Raw genomic sequence first — 20,920 nt, 5'->3', positions numbered from 1 at the left:
AGCCAGCCTAGGAGCAATTGGGTGATTAGTGAATCAATTATTTTTGTTACACATTGTGGGATATTGAATGGTGAGTGGTAAAGTGTTTTAAACAAATTAGCCAGGTCATTAAGATGGAAATAGTGACACGTGAATCAGTTAAAGTCCTTAATTCTGTTATCATTAGTGGGTTAACTTGGACTGAGGAAGATTTGGAAATAGATACTGAAATTCAGAACTATTTGGAAACTCATGGGTCTATCAACAGAGTTCTTCGCATAGATGCACCAACCTCAGAGTTTCATGGCAGTGCAATAGTTGAATTTGTGTATGGCACAGCAATGGAAACACTCCTATGTTGCCATTGAACTACACAAGTCCCACTCATTCTAACATAGCATGCTATGCTCGTGCTCTTGCTAGTGTTTATACCCCAGCTGCTAGTCATAGTGCCACTGAATATTACCTCTCCGAGTTAAAGGGTATTGCCAAAATGACAGGGAAATCATTCCAACTGGTTTTGCAAGAAGAGTTAGTAAAGCTTAACTCAGGAACTGAGGCATCTAGTCTTAGGTTAGTTTCACCAACTCCCAGTGCAACTCAGGTTAGTGATGCCCACATTACTACCACTGAAGCCCCTATGGCAGTGATTAACGCTCCCTCCCCAGCAGCCACATCAGAGAAAAACCTGACCAAAGGGCCCCAATCAGTCAAATCGCCAGTGACACACTTAACTGCAAGTGATATGAACCCACCTGAGATACAGAAGGTTGTGGTGGAACATATTGTGAGGAATGAGGAAGCCCCATCTTACTACTATGGTGGCACTCGTCTCCGGGCCTTTTCTGGTAGATTGCCACGACCAAATAATGAGGCAGATTATGAGACTTGGCGGTCAAGTCTGGAGCTTCTTCTAACAGACCCAACACTCTCTGACTTAAATCGATCACGTAAGATAGTAGACAGCTTACTACCCCCAGCCTCAGATTTCACCAAGCATCTGGGCTCTCATGCTTCACCATTAGCATACCTTAACCTCCTTGACTCAGCTTATGGTGCAGTAGAAGACGGAGATGAACTGTTTGCTAGGTTCCTGGGTACGTTGCAGAATGCTAGTGAGAAACCATCAAACTACCTCCACAGACTTCAGGTTGTACTAAGTACTGCTATGAGGAGGGGAGGGGTCTCTGCTGATGAGTTCGATAGGCATCTGTTAAAGCAGTTTTGTAGGGGTTGCTGGGAGTATTCTTTAATTGCTGACCTCCAGCTTGAGCAAAAGGTAAAACGCCCCCCTTCCTTTGCTGAACTGCTGCTCCTGCTACGTATAGAGGAAGACAAACAAGCTAATAAAGCGATGCGCATGAAAAAGCATCTTGGCGTTTCCAAACAACCACCAGGTGGTCCCAAACAGCGAGCATGGTCCCAGCTACAAAGTGCGTGTGCTTGTTCAGAGCACAACGCCACAGCTGAAGCAGATCAATTAAAGAAACAAGTTGCTGAGTTACAGGCACAAGTCGCTCAAATGGCGACACAAAATAAGAACAAAGGTAAAGCACCTTCGAGTGCAAACACAAAACCGACTTTGCAGACAAAGCCAAGCCCACAGGCGTTTTCGCCATCGCTTGCTTCAGAGAATAAGTCACTTGGCAAGCCCCGGCCGTGGTATTGTTTTCGCTGTGGAGAGGATGGGCACACAGCTCCTAAGTGCACTAATGAAGCCAACCCCACATTGGTAGCAGCAAAAAGACAGAAACTCCAACAAAGGCAGCAGCAATGGGAATCTGAGAACGATCCCACTAACCCTCGTTTAAACTGATTGCGGCTCCCGTTGTGGGACAAACAGGAGTTGAGCCAAATATTCCAGGTCCCCCCATATCCAAGTCGGTCATAGAGAGACGTTCGAAAGGCCAGTCACACAAGCTGCCACGAAGATTAGTCGGGACAAAGTGCACTGCTCAAGTGTCAATAGCAGGGCAAAATGTCAATTGCCTTTTAGACACAGGATCCCAGGTTACGACAGTCCCCTTGTCCTTTTATGAGAGCAACCTGAGAGAGCAACAGATAAAGCCATTAGATGATTTATTGGAGGTAGAAGGAGCAAACGGTCAAGAGGTCCCATATTTTGGATTTGTGGAACTAAATATTACCTTCCCTAAAGAATTTGTAGGGCAGGAAGTTGAAGTTCTAATGATGGCCCTTGTTGTTCCTAATATGAGAGAGGGAGCTCAAGAGCAACTCCTCATTGGCACCAACACACTTGATGTGTTGTACTCAGATCTGGCTCCTCATATGAATAATGCCATCCGGCCGGTGCAGTGTGGCTATAAAGCAGTTTTAAAAATCCTGGAGCTCAGACACAAACAAGGGCAGAGTGGCAACTTAGGGTCAGTGAAGCTGCCCGGGAAAGACCCAGAAGTCGTTCCCGCTGGACATACCGTCGCTGTAGAGGGACTAGTCAATGTTAGGGGCTCCCTGAATGAAAAGTGGGCTGTTGTCGAAGACTCGTCATCTTCCTCTTTGCCTGGGGGGCTGCTTGTGGTAAATTGCCTAGTCACCTTACCTGCGAAACGGCTGGGCACAATGACTGTCATAATTAAAAATGAAACTGAACACGATGTTATAATCCCACCAAAGACAGTAATAGCTGAAATCAATGCTATTCAACAAGGGATGCCACACAAGAGTGATGCTGGCACAACTGACTCTACGCCAGACCAACCCAAATCCACTCCAGATATTAAGGTTGATTTTGGTGACTCTCCTTTGTCTGCTGACTGGAAGGAGAGAGTAACACAGGCATTAAACTCCATGCCTGAGGTGTTTGCTCACCATGACATTGACTTTGGTCACACTAGTCAAGTTAAGCATCACATCAAGCTCCAAGATCAAACCCCCTTCAAACAAAGAGCCCGCCCAATCCATCCTCAGGATGTTGATGCAGTGCGGAAGCATCTGAGAGAATTACTGGAGGCTGGTGTGATTCGTGAGTCCGAGTCTCCCTTTGCGTCCCCCATTGTGGTCGTCCGGAAGCGTGATAACTCTGTCCGCCTCTGTATTGATTACCGCAAACTCAACTCACAGACAATCAAAGACGCTTATGCGCTCCCCAATGTGGAAGAGGCTTTCTCTGCCTTAACTGGCTCAAAGTGGTTTTCAGTTTTAGATTTGAAATCAGGCTACTACCAAATTGAGATGGAGGAAGTTGATAAGGAGAGAACAGCTTTTGTGTGTCCTTTGGGATTTTATGAATTTAATAGAATGCCGCAAGGGGTCACAAACGCACCCAGCACTTTTCAGCGCCTCATGGAGTGCTGCATGGGCGACCTAAATTTAAAGGAGGTGCTGGTCTTTATTGATGATCTAATAATTTTTTCAGACACCCTGGAAGAGCACGAGAGGCGACTGTTGCGGGTCCTAACTCGGTTGAAGGAATATGGTCTTAAACTCTCACCTGAAAAATGCAGATTTTTCCAGTCTTCAGTCCGATATCTAGGCCATATAGTTTCACAAAACGGAGTTGAGACAGACCCCGCAAAAGTCGAAGCCCTTAAAACCTGGCCAAAGCCTACAAATTTAAAAGAGTTGAAGTCATTCTTGGGATTTTGCGGATATTATCGCAGATTCATTAAAGGCTTCTCTCAAATCGTGAAGCCGCTAAATGAGTTAACTGCAGGGTATCCCCCATCCCACAAGAAAAAAAAGAAAGTGAGTTTTGCGCAGTGTCACAATCCCAAAGAAGTCTTTGGTGAACGTTGGACTGTCTCTTGCCAACAAGCCTTTGATACAATAATTGAGAAGCTCACTTCAGCACCTGTTCTGGGCTTTGCTAACCCCAAACTTCCATATCTGCTGCACACAGATGCTAGTACTACAGGGCTTGGTGCAGCTTTATATCAACATCAAGATGGTGAGCTGAGGGTTGTAGCTTTTGCGAGCAGAGGGTTGTCTAAAAGTGAGGCTAGATATCCAGCTCATAAGTTGGAGTTCTTAGCCCTCAAGTGGGCCGTCACGGAAAAGTTTAGTGACTATCTGTATGGGGCTAGTTTCACCGTAGTCACTGACAGTAACCCCCTCACCTATATTCTGACTTCTGCCAAACTTGACGCCACTAGTTATAGGTGGCTCTCAACACTTTCCACGTATGAGTTTAAGTTGCAGTATAGGGCAGGGAAGCAGAATTTGGATGCGGACGCCCTGTCAAGGAGGCCACATGGTGAACTAGTTAATGACTACGTTTCGCAAAAAGAACAAGAGAGGATTTGTAAGTTCACTGCCAACCACCTCTCTGAAAAGGAGCCCTCTCACTCCGAGATGGTTCAGCCAGAAACGATTAAAGCTATCTGTGAAAGACATGATGTCTATTCAGCTGAGAATTTGGACTCCTCTGAGCATTCTATTGCGTTAATTGAGTCCATAGCGCTTAGTCCTGAGGCTCTGCCCCCCAGCTTCCAAGGGGAACGTGACCATAGCTTGCCAGCTATCCCCTCTTTCTCATGTGCTGAGCTATCAGAGAAGCAACATGCAGATCCCAGCATTAGGGAAATAATAATGTTGATTATGTTCGCGGGATGTTGCGTTTGCCTCAGTAAACAGACCAGAAGGTATCTTTAGCCTCGTGCTTATTTATTCTTCAAACAGGCTTTTGCCAAAACATACAATCAGACTCGCAGGTCTGCTCTTCATGGAGTTGAGTGAAAAGAGATAGTGCGACGCTCGTCTACACTATTTATTTACCTGTTGCGCCAGGCGCATACCTGTGACGTATTACGCACAGCACTTCTCCTCTAGAACGACAGGTGGCAGTATCATACAGATAACATCACAAAAGCATAAATATGTTCACATTGTAATCACACATGTCAACACCCCCACTCAAATTTTTCTTTTGGGGCTCTACCAATCTTCTCTTATTTTCTTTCTTTATGTTCCAAACAACCCCTGACTAAAACTCTTCAGCTTTGTCTTTGTAGCTGGTTTTGTCATTAGATCTGCTATCATTTTCTCAGTTGGAAGGTACTCTAGTATCACTCTTCCACTGTTCACTATTTCTCTTATGAAATGATACTTTATTGCTATGTGCTTGCACCTCTGTCTGTGCACCGGGTCCTTTGCTATCGCTATGGTCCCCTGGTTATCTTCATAGATTTTTGTTTGGACATATTTGTAATTGTCTAGATTCTCTAGCATTTGTTCTAGGTAAATACATTCTTGCATTGCTTTTGCTAATGACATGTATTCTGCCTCACATGTTGATAATGCAACCGTCTGTTGCTTGCGTGTTTTCCATGATATCAGTGCACTCCCTTCACTTAAGCTGACACAAAACCCAGTTGTGCTGCGTCTGTCGGTAACATCTGCTGCCCAATCTGCGTCTGCGAAAACTTTTAGTCCTAGGTTTTCTTTTTCATTTCTTTTAAAGGTTAGATGGTGTTCTTTTGTTCCTTTAAGATATCTGAACACGTGTCTCACTGTCTTCCAGTGCTCCTCTGTAGGTTCTGCAAAGTATCTTGATAGATTACTTACTACGAAACTCAGGTCTGGCCTAGTGCATGTAGATAAGTATAGCAGACTTCCTACTGCCTCTCTATATTCTTTAGGATCTACTAGCTTTTCGCTGTCCTCCGAATACTCTAACTTAGATTCACATGGAGTCTCTCTAGGTTTGCACTCCTGCATTCCGAACCTTTCTAATATCTTGTCGACATACTTTGTCTGGGACATCTTTACTTGTCCTTCAGTCTGTTCAAAGTCTATTCCTAAGAAATGCTTCAGTCTTCCTAGGTCTTTCATCTTGAATCTGTCTGTCAGCATTTTCTTTACTTTTGTCAGGACTGCTTCGTTGGTAGCTGCAATTATTAGGTCGTCTACCCAAATTAGTATTATCACTTTTTCTTTCAGGTTTTCTTTTGTGTAAACACAATGCTCTGCCGGATTCTGTTTAAATCCATTTTGGCACAAACAGTTGTGTAACAATGCGTTCCAGTTTCTTCCTGACTGTTTAAGTCCATAAAGTGATTTTTGTAATTTACACACTAGGTTCTCTCCTGATGTGGGCCTCCTCTCAAAACCTTCCGGCTGTTCTAGGTACAGCTCACAATCAATGGGTGCGTGTAAATAGGCTGTTTTTACATCCATTTGTTGCAAAATTAAACCTTCTTGAGCTGCCTTTTGCATAATCACTCTTACACTCGACATGTCTGCAGTTGGTGAAAATGTGTCCTTGTAATCGGTTCCCTGTCTTTGACTATAGCCTTTCGCTACATATCTCGCCATATACTTCTCTGACCCGTCTATGTCATTCTTGATAGCGTAAACCCATTTTCCCCCCACTGCTCTTTTACCCGGAGGTAGCTTAGTGAGACTATAGGTTTCGTTCTCCTCAAGTGACTTTATCTCTTCCCTCATTGCATTATCCCACTGCTTTGAGTTGACTGACGTCATTGCATCTTGGTAGGACTGCGGAGTACCACATATTGCTCTATAGCAATAGTCCATGCATATTATTGCTTTATCCTCACTATCCTCCATTTCGGATGCTTTACCCTTAGGTTCCTCTGTACATTCTATTAGGCGTACAGGTTTTCTCCTGCTCCTTCTGGGATTCCTTCTAACGGCAGTTTCAGTAGAAGCAGTTGGCTCACTACTGTCAGTTTGAGTGGGTACTGTTTCTGTCTGGGTGTCTTGGACACTCTCTCCACTCCCTCTATCCTCAGTAGTTGTCTCTCTATTCCTCACTACTGGTTCTGATGGTTCTGGTAGGCAGAAATCCATCTCTATATACGTCTCTGTATGAGTCGCTTTTTCCTTAATCTCTTTGTTTACGAATTTTACAAGCCTGTGCTTCTGTACCTTCTCTGTTTCAGGATAATACACCAGAAATGCTGGACTATTTTTGTCATAGCCTACAAACATACCCTCTGTGCATCTGGACTCTAACTTTCCTTTTTCCTGCCTGTAGGCGAAACAGTGAGATCCAAATTTTTGCATTTTGGCTATGTTTGGTATTTTTCCTGTAAACATCTCGTAGGGTGTCTTCTTGGTTCTCTTGTTATAACATCTGTTCCTAACATATGCTGCAGTCTGCATCGCATAGTTCCACATGTGTTCTGGCATGTCACTCTCTATCAGTAGGCACCTACTCATTTCTACCATGGTTCTCCAACCTCTTTCTGCGGTGCCGTTCTGGTGGGGTGAGTATGGGGCCGATGTCTCATGTCTGATTTTATGTTTATCCATTAGCTCCTTAAAGCCTCTACTGGTAAACTCAGTACCATTATCTGACCTTACACACTTCACTTCTCCTTGAGGTGCTATGTCAGCCAGGTACCTCTCTGTGGCTTGTACAGTGTCAGATTTTGCCTTCAGAAAATACACCATCATCATGCCTGAATAATCGTCGGTAAAGGACTGGGCATATTTAAATCCCTCAAGGCTAGGTGTCTGTATTGGACCGGTTAAATCTGTATGGACTAACTCCAGGGGTTTCTTAGCCTTAGCATCAGATTCTCTATTTCTCGTTTGAGCAAACTTCCCCTTAATGCATGTTTCACACATTACAGGCCCTGCTATAACACCTTTTATCTCCATCCCCTTTACGACTTTTTGTAACTTTTGTACATCATCATGATTGCAATGGCCTAGTATCTCGTGCCATGTTTGCACATCGTAGCATGCTTTACTGTGGTCTACATTTTCTTCATACGTTGGCAAATAATACAGGTTACTGTCCTCGTGGATACTGAACCTGCTACCGTCCTTGTTGAGCACGTCGCTGTCTCCCTTCTTGAAGGTGATGACTGCTCCTGCGTCGGTTGCTCTGGCGACCGAAAAGATGTCCTGGGGGTACGTTGGCATGTACAGGGCCTCTCGGAGTAGTACTCTGCGCTGGCGTCCCTCGTCATCTTGCAGGTAGACCGCTGCCGTCCCTCTCTGCTGGGCCATCCCACTGCACTTTGTGCCATCTGCTAGCTCGATTGAATGGCTTTTTGGCTTGAACGATCTGTCGATGCTTACAAACTTCTTTATATCGTTGATGATATGTGACGTTGATCCTCCGTCGACCATGATGCCTCTCATGGTCACGTAGGGCTTCTCGTAGGTCGGGGGTCCTCCTTGTCGTCTTTCGTTGTACTTTTTCATCTTGGTGTGGTTGGCTTTATAGGTGACGTCGTGGTCGTCTTCTAGCTTTTCTGCGACCAGCTTTTTCACCTCGTCTTTTCCTCTTCTCCTGCATACAACCTCTGCGTGATTGTCTCTCTTGCAGTGTCCACACCACACTTTTCTTGTACATCGTTTTGCTCTATGGCCTCGGTTGCCACATCTGAAGCACTTCATGTCGCTTGCTTCATCTTCGTCTTTCACTGAAGCTCTACCCGAAGTCCGGCCTCGCTGTGCCGCCATCTTCATCACGTTGTCTTTGCTAGCAGTGTTGCTCTTTTTCTCTGACTCCTCATAACTTCTTAGTCTCATCTTGAAGTCTACGAATGTCATTTTGTCTTTGTTCTGTGTGACATAGACTACCAGTGGTTTAAAGTAGTCTGGCAACCCTCTTAGTACCATTGCTACAGCCAGTCCTTCGCTCACGTTCTCGCCCGCCTCGTTTAGGGATGTTATGGCGTCCTCCGCTCTTATCAGATAGTCGGTGACACTCTCTCTCACATCCATGTGGAGATCCGCTAATGTCCCGTATAGACTTATTATCTTTGGATAACTTGATCCCGAATAATAGTCTTTCAACATCTGTAAGGCTTTTCTACCATCTCTTTTGGCTTCGTGGCGTACTATGGACAGGCTCTTGTCATCTATGTACTGCACCAATTCAGCATAACAGTCTTCATTAACTTTAGCGTCTTCGGCTAATATCTGGGTTTCATCGTCGTCATCTCCTATTTCAGGCTTATTTAGAATAGTCTCTCTTAGCCCTAGCCTGTGTAAGTGCTCGGTAAAACGTTCATACCATAGCGGGAATTTCTTCTCATCGCCGTTGAAGATAAGATGCGGCGACACGCTGCTTGACGCATTTGACATCTTACTTTAGCTTGTTGTCTTATTCTTCACCTTTCTTCTTGCGACGTCTTCCTCGCTGCTGGTTGTGTTAGCTTTCTCCCGCTAGCCAGCTGGGGTCTCGTTGAACACGTTGTCTTGTTGTTATGACGCTAGCTTCTTCTGTTAGCCTCCTGCTTTTGCCCGGAGCTAATCGTTAGCTACTCGCTCTTGCGGCTTGCTCTCCTTCTAAAGTCCGCTTATAGAGTTCTTACTGGGCCCATAACCTGTTGATTATGTTCGCGGGATGTTGCGTTTGCCTCAGTAAACAGACCAGAAGGTATCTTTAGCCTCGTGCTTATTTATTCTTCAAACAGGCTTTTGCCAAAACATACAATCAGACTCGCAGGTCTGCTCTTCATGGAGTTGAGTGAAAAGAGATAGTGCGACGCTCGTCTACACTATTTATTTACCTGTTGCGCCAGGCGCATACCTGTGACGTATTACGCACAGCACTTCTCCTCTAGAACGACAGGTGGCAGTATCATACAGATAACATCACAAAAGCATAAATATGTTCACATTGTAATCACACATGTCAACAAATAACTCAGTTGCAAACGGGTGAATCACCCCCACCCTTATTGAAGAAAGAGCTTCCTGAGTATGTGTCCTTGTTGAGGGAATGGAGGAAGCTGGAGCTCAAGGATGGAGTCTTATATCGGAAGAGACAAAGTGCTAGCGCTACCACATATCAACTGGTATTACCAAGAGAGTTGAGGGAATTCGTGCTGAAAAGCTTACATGATGACATGGGGCACCTCGGTGTTGAGCGAACTCTTGATTTAGTGAGGGCTAGGTTTTATTGGCCTAAGATGTTATCAACAGTGGAGGAGAAGATTAGAACATGTGATCGTTGTGTACGCAGGAAGACGCCAGCAGAGAGGGCTGCCCCAATGGTTAACATAAAGACCAGTTGGAGTTAGTCTGCATGGACTTTCTGAGCGTTGAACCGGATCGGAGTAACACCAAGGATATACTCGTAATAACCGACCATTTCACGAAGTATTCCCTTGCCATACCGACACCTAATCAAAAAGCAAACACTGTAGCAAAGTGTTTATGGGATAATTTTATAGTGCATTATGGGTTTCCTGAGAAGCTTCATAGTGATCAGGGCCCAGATTTTGAGTCGCGCACAATAAAACAACTATGTGAAATGGCAGGGATACAAAAGACGAGAACAACTCCATATCATCCGAAAGGAAATCCGGTCGAGCGCTTTAACAGAACACTTTTGCAGATGTTAGGCACTCTAAACAACAAGGATAAGTCCCATTGGCGAGATTATGTTAAACCGCTGGTACATGCGTACAATTGTACCAAGCATGAGGTCACAGGTTTTGCTCCTTATGAGCTTATGTTTGGGAGACAGCCGAGGCTCCCTATAGATTTAGTCTTTGAACTTCCTGTTGATGATCAGTCTCGATCCCATTCACAGTATGTGCACGACTTAAAGAATCGCTTAAAAGAGAGCTATGCACTTTCCAGCGAAAATGCTAAAAAATCTGCCGAGCGCAATAAACTCAGGTTTGACAGAAAGGTCACAGACTCTAGCCTTGAAACAGGTGACCGAGTGCTAGTCAGAAATGTGCGATTAAGGGGGAAGCATAAACTAGCAGACAAGTGGGAGGCAGACATACATGTAGTTGTCTCACGCGCTGGTGATCTCCCAGTATATACAGTCTGTCCAGAGACAAAGAAAGGTCCTTTGCGCACTTTACACAGAGACCTTTTACTACCCTGTGGGTTTCTGCCAATTAGCACTCCGGAGAAGCCGGCACCGCCACCAGTAGTGAAAAGGCCAAGGACGCGTCAGAACCCAGGCAGTGTAGATGAACATGAACAATCAGATGAGGAATCCTACCCCTCACGATTTGTGAGTGTGGAAACAACTACATTCGGTACAATGCCAGGGATTGATCGAACGACAAATGATGATGTATCTGTGCAAGACATTGATGATGCTGATGCATCTATGCATGACATTGATGACGAAGCCATGGTAACAGACCCCTTTGACTATGGTGCTGTACAGTCAGACTCCAATGTGTTGGAGGGGGAGGGTAGCACGGACAGGGGAAGCTCATCAGAGGGAGGTGTGGCATGTCCTGTGCTCTCCAGCTTGCCTGCTGGGGAGATTGAGCCGTACTCTCCTGGGAACACGGAAATTGTCTCCCGGGGTGATTCTGAACGTGGCATGGCACGTGCAGAAGAGTCCCCAGACGAGATAATTGAGGAGGTCAGGTTCTCAAATAGAGTAAGAACACAGCCGAAAAGACTACATTACACAGAGCTTGGAACTCCTCTAATAGAGGTAGTCCAGTCATTTTTCAGGGTCTTAGCGCTGCGTTAGAGAACTCATTACATGATATCCATCCATTCTTTGATGACAAAACAATCGCTACTCCTACTGCCCCAGTAGTAACAAAACAACCTGCCCCAGTGACAGGGCAGCCACAGATAGGGAGCACAGGGACGTGCCTCCCTTCACAGGGGGAGGGTGTAACCCTGTTATCATAGAGGGTTGTTGAATTTCTTTTCATTTAATTTATTTTTCTTAAGGAATGTGTCTATTCCTATTTTCTTTTATTTTCCATAAGGAATGTGTCTATTCCTAAAGTGTCTGAAATATATTCATTCTCTGATTGTTACAAGGTATACAACCTTTATTTTGAAGTTCCACAAAGCGGAACTGAGAGTGAGCACCGCTCTCTGGTGTGTTGGAGAGAGAGAGAGAGAGCGTAGAAGAAGAGAGAGAGAACAAATTTACCAACTTGATAAAAGAGCTGCACGTTTTTGTCCACATAACGTCTTTAAAAAGTGGATGTTTCCTTCATTTGACTTTCGTCAGAAAGAGAACCTTTTTGTGAAATCGAAACGGACGTTGTCCAGTTGAGATATTTTGTTTGGGATTTACTAGGACTCTTCTCGCTGCTCCACAGCGCCACACGGTCGCCATTTTGAGGCTTCAGCAGAGCCCTGTTTTCTCATTCCTTTGCTAAGAAATTACTTATCAACATTTATATTGTTTGTTTTATGTATGTTAGCGTAACCGTGTCCTGCAACGGACACCTGGACGCCTGTTTCGTCACGTCCGGGTCAGAGGTCTCTCGACGTGGTTTCCGGTACTTTAGCAGGCATTTCAGATGCTGGATCGCCGCTTTGTGAAAGTGGAACTAATTTATACATCTATATGTGTCAATATGTGGAATTTCATATGAATATGTGCATGGTAACATGTCAAATTACTTTAGGAAAGTGACTTTGATGACAGAAAGCCATAAGACGTGCTTGGGCGACGAGAGTTACTGATCGTTAAAGTTGCTAGCTTGCTAGCTAGCTAATGCTAGTTTTGTCTAAAACACAACAAGTCCAGCATGTGGCAATAATGCAGCAAAATGGGACTCAGCGACCACTACAAGCCACTCTTTGTTGACTATTACTGGCTTGCTAGTCTCGCTAGCCAGCCTCTCTTCCTTTCCGTCAGAGAGAGAGGCTGGCTAGCGAGACTACTGGCTTGCTAACCAGCAGAGCCGCAGAGTGAGCTGTCCGTAACAGGACAAGAGCAGCTTTCAGTTAAGACGCCAGCGGTAGTGTCCGTTCCCCGACTCTGGTAAATCAAAGACTAAAAGAAATTATTTCAACGGTATGTTGCTAGAAAGAAGTTCGACTTAACGTTTTCGCCGTTAAACTACACGGAAACATGACATGATCATTGTAGCAGTGTTTGAAGCACAATTTTAACAGGAGTTTTGTAAAAATATTGTCCGTTGCAGGACACGCTTCCGTTAATGATACTGTGTATATTACACTGTTAAAAATGAGTGGTGGAAATCCACTAAAGTTGGATTTAGACGTTTGAATGTTTATCTGACTGTGTCATGCAGGTCAGGTTTTTTTGATGTATGATTCAACCGTGATCCAGTCCAGAGATGGCGAGCCACCCTAACCAGGATCCACTGTGATGCCAGCTGATGTAAAGAAAGTTGAGTTTCTTTGGACGGATCGTGAACTCTGAAAATCCTGCTTGAGTGGTAGGACACTGCTCTTCTGCACATCTTGCAAGAAGAACAAGAGGTTTAACACTAAAACCTCGTAACTGAGTCATAGGACACTGCTTTTCTGCACATCTCGAAAGGAGAACAAGAGTTTTAACACTAAAACCTTCACTAAAACCCCATATCTTCAGTGCCTACTGCCCAGGTGGGGTATCTCGTCGTAAGGGCCTTTCTGTCTGTGTGGAGTTTGCATGTTCTCCCCGTGCTCCCCCAGGGGGGTTCCTCCGTATATAACCCCCCCCCCCCCACTAAAAACATTCAGAAGATCAGATCGTCATCGTCATCCGACCAGTGACGACAACATCCGAAGTCGGTCCCCGGGCGCTGTACGAGAAAGCGACCACTGCTCCTGGCCTGCCCCAGGAGGAAAGGACAAAGCCAGGATGGGTTAAATGCAGAGGACAAATTTCACCGGCCACCGTCAGCATGTGTGTGTTGTGGCCCTCCGTGCATGTGTTGTAGTGTGTTGTGTGACAATAAAGACGGGCTGCCGTCTGAAAATCGTTTAATCGTTTACCTCATAACTGAGTGGAGTGAGACACCATAGAGACAGATACCCCGGGGTGTATTTCTATTTGAATTAATAATAATTGTTTTGGGCCCATTTTCATTTCATGTAAATTGTTTGTTTTGTATATGTGTACCTTTAATACAGGTTGTCAAGATACACCTACAGTACTGTGTTGGTCTCATTAATTACCCATCTTGCTCTAGCAGCCGAACCTTTGCAATTGGTCCAAACATCCTCGCGAATACTGAGGTTATGTACACCACATATTGACCTGGGTGTTACACTGGCCAATCAGCAATCAGGAGCCTAGGATTAGCGGTTGTTAGTTATTATAAGCTACTATTTGGGGAGATTATTGGTAAAGATTAATAGTATTACATTGAAGGAGTTTGTTTTAGTGTTAGGGAAGCAGGATAATAATGTGCGGAGCCATTTAAGAGAAATGGGAGGTGTAGATGATTTGATAATCGCATGTCATGTTTGTCTACGGTGAGCCGCCGTAGTGTTTACATGCTAAGCCTATCAGCGTGCCTCTAGCCCGGTGTGTGTGTGTGTGTGTTGGAGTACCGGTAGCGTGTAGCCAGATCGATATCACATGCCAATGTATCTGCATGCAGCTCTTGCTATTAAAACTAGAAATCAGTTCACAGTGTGATCCTTGACTCACACACCGCACATGAAGAAGAGTTTACAGGAGGTGTTAGTGATTTTACGCAGCAAGTGAGTGGTGGAGCGAGAGAGAGTGAGTGGGGGTGTGTGTGCGTTAGTCAGCGTGAGTCAGTCTGAGGCTGTGAAGGAGTGAACGGAGAAATTGATAGATTGATAAATGAATTACTCTGCTCTGTGTTAGTTGTGAAGTTGGTTAGTTGCTTATGGGGTTATAAATGTTGGTGTGGATGAACGTCCAGTATTGTGTAAATGGTTGGATGAGTTGATTACCGTAGTTGCTTGAACTGGATGAGCGGAGAATGCTGTTTGTTGAGGTGAATGAGCTGGGGGCAATTGCAGAGGATAAGCATTGGTGATTGAGTAGGTTGTAAATTCTTTGTGTGTGTGTCTGGTTGTGTTGAAGTGAGTTTGTCTTCCTGGGAGTCTTGGGGCCTGATGGTATTTTGGGTTAGCTAACAAAGTATGAAACACAGATAGATAAGGTTTATGAAATTATTTAGGCTAGCGATAACATTAACTGAGGTTTGATAATCAGTAGCCTATATAAGAGCTCCAGTTTAGATTGATTAATTAGGAAATCATTTATTAGGCTGTGTTTGATGGATGGGTGTTTATGTGATGTGCCAAGGAATCTGTAGCTCTGATTCATTCTTGGTTGTTGATAGAAGTTGATTGGGGTTATACTGAATGGGAGTTAATTGATGATGCATGTTGAAATATTGATAGGGGTTTGCGAATAGAGATTGCATCAAAATATTTGGATGGAGTTGAACCAGCAACCTTAGTGATTACTTGAGCGTTCAAGGATGTTTTGGGGGTAAGAATAGTACAGTGTTATAAGAGAGATAGTTTAATAGTAAGGGGAAAAAAAGGGAAAAAACGATGTCATCAGAAGAGTTAATCAGTCAGATACACTGAGATGGGGTTTTTGGCATATATGATTTGATATTTAATGTTTAAAGTAAATCCAATTGAGCAATTTTAATTACTTAATTGCTTCTGTAGAATAAAAGTAAAGTAGAGTAAAGTCCCAATGATTGTCACACCTGAGTGTGTGAAATTAATATCTGCATATAGTATATAATAATACCTAATGAACCCTACAGGTGTTTGCTATTTGACTACTTCACGAAAGGGAGGCTCTATTGATTAAAGAGATAAATTATTTTGTGGCTTTTTGATAGAAGCATTAGTGTGGAAAACCAGAGGGGTGGAGTGTAAATTATAGATGTGATCATATTAAAGCAAGGGTTATTGTTATGGGGTCTGGTTAGATCGATGCTATCATCTATCCAGTGTTATTGAAGTCATGTTGTAACGCACCGGTCTAAGGCAATACTAACGAGTTAAACACAGCTTGTGTGTCAGAGTCATTCATTTTATGTTATGCATCATACATAAACAGTTATTATATGACTACAATAAGGGGGAAGCAAATTTTCTTGGGGATGATAAAGTTAACCTCATCATTGTATTAACTTTTTGATCACAGGTGATAAAATATTATGTCTCTACATCACATTGATTACACAGGAAGTTACAGTGGATGATTAATTTGGGGCTTATATGCATTGTGAGAAAGTCAATGAGACCGAATGGAACATATGGAATCTAGAGCTGCATTTTAAAGTATGCCAAAAAGACAGAAGGTTATGAAGCTGAAAAGAAAATGCTCCCCTCAGCTGTTGTGAAGGGTTTTGGGGTCTCCTCCCTCCCCCAATGATGATCTAATAGGGGAACTGGTCCCTCCCCTAAAAAGAAAAAAAGGCACAATGAAATCTTGATGTTGGTAATGCTGTTATTGGCAATGAATTGTAAACTTGAAAATATGGCTTTATTATCCGTATGGTTTGAAAGTCTTATTGCAATCAAAAATGACAAAATAGATTATGGGGAAATTTGGAAAGTCTGCTGTGTATCTTCCTATAGACGATATAGACTGAAGATTAATTGTATTATATTTATGAGGAGATATATAGATGCAAACACAGGTTACATAGTACACTGAACTAGTTTCTGAGTTATATTATAAAGATGGGTAGTTGTGGAGATTTTTTTGAAGATCATAAATTCTGGTCTTTGATTTAGATTTTGGGGCCTCCCATTAGTGTTGTGGTATTTTAGCAAATTATTTCAGTATATATAATTTAAGGACTCAAGAGTGGGGTTTATAGTTGATAGGGGTAATGATTGAAGTAGGTTATTAAGGGGGGAGATAAAGGTATTTTAGGAGGTTGGTTATCGAGAGGTGTGATTTCTTAAAAGTTGACATCTTAAGTAAATTGGGTAGTATAGGGAAAAGTACATAAGATAAAATTACTGCTGACTTATGTATCAAATGTTGACATAACAATAATAGATAATGAGGTTTAGTGTTTGAACAATAAGAAATAAGCAAAGAGGGCCTTTAGAAGGCTTTGCTAGTTATAGATTTAATAAGGGGATTATAAGGAGATTTGTGTATTAAGAAGCAGCTTCTCGGATATTGCTTATGTATGTTGCCTGGGGGATGAGTCTAGTGTAAAGTGGGTTGAATGGACGTTGTAGTGTGAACCTCTGTAGTTTGAAAATAAAGAGAATGAGATATTAAAGTGTTATGGGGATTTCATTGTAAGCTAATGATGTGGTTTAGTTAAGGAATATTACATAAGCTGATCTTTGGTATTGGAGAGAGAGAGAATATGTTTGGCGGAGGTTAAGGTGAGACAATGGTAGTGATTACAGTGTGATGATAATATCTTGGAGGATTATATAATATGATAGAGAAAGGTGAAAGAGCTTGTGGATTGTGGGTTTGGTATGTGTGATGGGGGAGTTAGTAGTGAGAAGCATTTTTGATGAAGGCGATGGTATGTTGAAGAGATGGGAATGATGATTTTATGATGTGTGATGTCATGGTTTATAGGATGGTAATTAAAGAGGGTCAGATGAGATTGACTGACAGGTGGGCGATAGAGGGTTGATAGTATTCATATTGAGTATGTGGAACATATGGGGTGCAAATGCAGAGAGTTATCGTGAGGCGTAGTACAAAAGAGTGTGTGTCTTATTATATAATGAGTGGAGTAAATGAGTGGGATTTTGTTTGTGTGGCATCTTTTCCAGTGTGAATGAGTGGTGGTTTAAAGTTGGGGAAAAAAAATAATAGGAAAATAAATGAAAAATAGTGAAGAAAGCAGGTAATATGCAACAATGCAAAATGAGAGTTCTGAGTACATAATTAATGGTTCAATTCGTTTGAATAAAGGTTTTGGGGCATTTTTGTGATATTATCCTCCGAGAGAAGGAACAAGGGGGGTATGAAAATAATACTAATACTAGAGTTGTGGTGATTGGTAAGTATATACAAGCATCTAAAGATGATTATTTTTGAGGGCCCCGGCCCAGGTAAAGGGAAAAATGGAAGAACATCAAGGTGGATATGAACATGAATAACTATGAAGCATGTAATTGAAGGTGTAACAAGAGTGCATAGATTAAAGGGGTTTGACAACTTTTAAATTATAGATTAGCAGTACATTCTGCTAAAGGCAGTCATTGAGTGCACGCAATGGCTGCGTTTGATGTGAAGAGTCTGCTATGATGAGAGATATGACACATCAATCGATTATTTGATGTAGTTATATTAAATTTGGGATACTCAATTATGATTTGGTTCATTGGTTGTCATTTATGTTATGAAGATTTGGTTCCTTTTGAGCTGTGGGGTCTTTGTGGCTGTGGGAGATGTTCTGTTTCAGTTTACAGGAAAACAATAGCCTGATAAGTGGGGAAAACCAATGTTGATATCGGCAAACCATGAGGAGAGAGAATAGACTGGGAGTCTACTGGAGATGTGTCTTGATAACATTCTGATCACAAAAACATTAGGTTGCTTTGAGTGTTGGGTAAGTACAAGTATTAATCATTTTATTTAGAGATGGTAAGTTAATTATATATATAAATGTCAAGTGGTGTTTGTATTGGATTTTGGTGTTGTTTTGTGTGTGTGTGCTTCTTTCTGTCCTGTTGGGAAATAGGTTATGATTTTTTTACTGAGCATGCGCGACGTGAGAGGTCGGAAGGGCTGAGGAGCTCCTGAGGCGAGTCAAACAATGGAGTAAAACTCACTGAAAAAGTTCCATTTACTAATAAATCTTTCCACGTCCTGAATGGAGAACACCTAACGTCAATGTGGTGAGATTTTCCAGCGAAAACGCATTTCCTTAACCTGTTTAACCAAGTAAACCAATGCCTGCCAGGAGGCGACCAGCGACTCAACACGAGGACGCCACAATGGGAACGAATTATGACACCAGATTTGATGCATTAGGGGCAAGTATGGAGAAACTGCTTGAACTAAACCAGTCAACTAATACCCTGTTGAACTCTGTAGTTCAGAGAGTTGATGCTCTCGAAATAAGTTCGGAGACTCTTATGGGTGCAATGCATGAGCACGGAGTGAAATCTGACTCTCAGGAAAAAAGAGTCACTGCACTTAAAAAGAAATTACAGCAGGCTACCGAACATATTGACCAACTTGAGAATCGTCACCGCCAAAACAATCTGAGACTTTTGAATGTGCCGGAGAGAGAAGAAAGGGACATGCCAATGATCTCGTTTGTGGTTCAAACTTTTGCGGAAAAGTGGAGCTGTACGCTTAAAGAGGAGGATATTGAAAGAGCGCACCGCGTCGGCCCAATTAGGGAAAACGCAACACACCCTCGAGCCATCATCTTTAAGCTTCATCATTTTCAGAAGAAACTACAACTTCTAAAACTGTCCAAAGGAAGACTAGAGGGATGTAACTTCAGAGTGGTGCCAGACTTCTCTACAGAGTCTCTACAGCTTCGCTCGAGGAGAGCTGAGTTCTGGCCATTAAGAGAACAACTCCACCAGCTGAACCTCAAGACCTACATAGACACCCTGCTACGCTGTGTGTGGAGGACGGGGACGGAGGCACGATGACAAGCTTTGGATCCGTAGAAGAGGCCAAAGGAGAACTGAAACGCAAGTATCCATCCATTAAGTGATGGTGTTTTACTCATTTTTCCTGAGCGGAGTCAAGACAGCAGTTGGTAAGAAAATAATTTCATTAGTCATATAATTTAAAAGACTACCGGCCATAGATAAATGGATGGATGAAGAATGTTGGCCAAATAAGACTTCAAATGACTTTCATAGCCTAATCGTGACTAAATGGACTAAAGAAGATGCCTGTTGGAGAACGTTTTCGTTAATATGGAACAAACACACACACAGACTATTTCGGTGTAATGGTGCCGCCCCTCGGCGCTGTTTAATTTTCATCACCTGCATATTTGTAGCCTATGGGTTGTTGCGGGGGAGGGGGTGGGGGGTGGGGGTGGTGGGAATGTCTGGGCTGAGGTCTATGTCATCTTATTCCTTCTTGCTTTCTCTCCGTTTCTCTCTTCCCCCTCTCTCCCCCCCCCTCTCCTGATCTTCTTCTCCCTCTCTATTTTATTTTTCCCGTAATTAATTTACTTATTTGAATGTTTATTATTAATTTTACAGGGCCTTATTATATAAAAAAGAAAAAAAAGAAAGAAAAAAAAAGCTTCTACCCTTCATATTGTGGGTAAATAGTTAGCCTGGCTGGTATTAACTCTCAGAGACAAATTGACTGAGATGTAGGCCCTATAGGGAGACTGATACATTTATTTTCCTAGTAACCCTCCAACTTTCGTTATATATTTAGTTTTGTTGTTAGTGTTTTATCGTTACTATTATTATTATTATTATTATTATTATCGTTATTATTATTTGTATGTGTATGTATGTGGGTGTATGTATGTACGCGGGTGTGTATGTGTGTATGCCGCAGGTGTATGTATGCATATATGTATATATGAATGTATGTATGTATGTGTGTATATATGTGTGTGTGTGTGTGTGTGTGTATGTATATATGTGTGTGTGTGTGTGTGTGTGTGTGTGTGTGTGTGTGTGTGTGTGTGTGTGTGTGTGTATGTATGTATGTGTGTGTGTGTGTATATATATGTATATATATACTTGTTTATTTTTATTTTTTTATTATTATTATTATTATTATTATTATTATTATTATTATTATTATTATTTGTAATAATGTCCAGAAGACTGGTTGTGCCTGGATATTTTTGGTTAACTTTATAATATAATAAGAGGGATGACTGCTTAAATAGGAAGATATGCAATCGTAGTGGGTGAAACTGAATGAGGAATTGTAATTTCATATAAGAGACAGGTGTGCTTAATGATTAGTGTGTGTGGGTGGGTGTGGGAGGGGTTGAATGTGTGTGTATGGGGGTGTGTATGTGGGTGTGTGGGAGGGGGATGTGTGTGGAGGTGTGTGTGTGGGGGGGGAGATGTGTGTGGGGGTGTGTGCGTGTGGGGGGGGGGGGGGTTAAACCATTGTCGGCTCGCCAAGGTAGAGTTAGGGGGTTTAAAGCTCTAACAAAGCATGTTTCTAAAAGAGGAGAAAGGGTGGGAGTATGTGTTTGTAATATGTGTCTGTGTCATGGTGTATGAAAGGGTGTTCTTTTTCACAGGTTTAAGTTCTATGTTGTCTTTTTACGTTATGTTAGGTTCTTTAGTTCTTAGCTGGTGTGATTTTTGCTGCTCTATCTCTAAAACTACTACGGTTGGTTTAGATAAAGAATATGGCTAATAAAAATCC

The sequence above is a fragment of the Poromitra crassiceps genome (genome assembly GCF_964638095.1).
Source record: "Poromitra crassiceps genome assembly, chromosome: 16".
NCBI classification, from domain to species: Eukaryota; Metazoa; Chordata; class Actinopteri; order Beryciformes; family Melamphaidae; genus Poromitra; species Poromitra crassiceps.
This window is presented reverse-complemented; position numbering follows the sequence as displayed.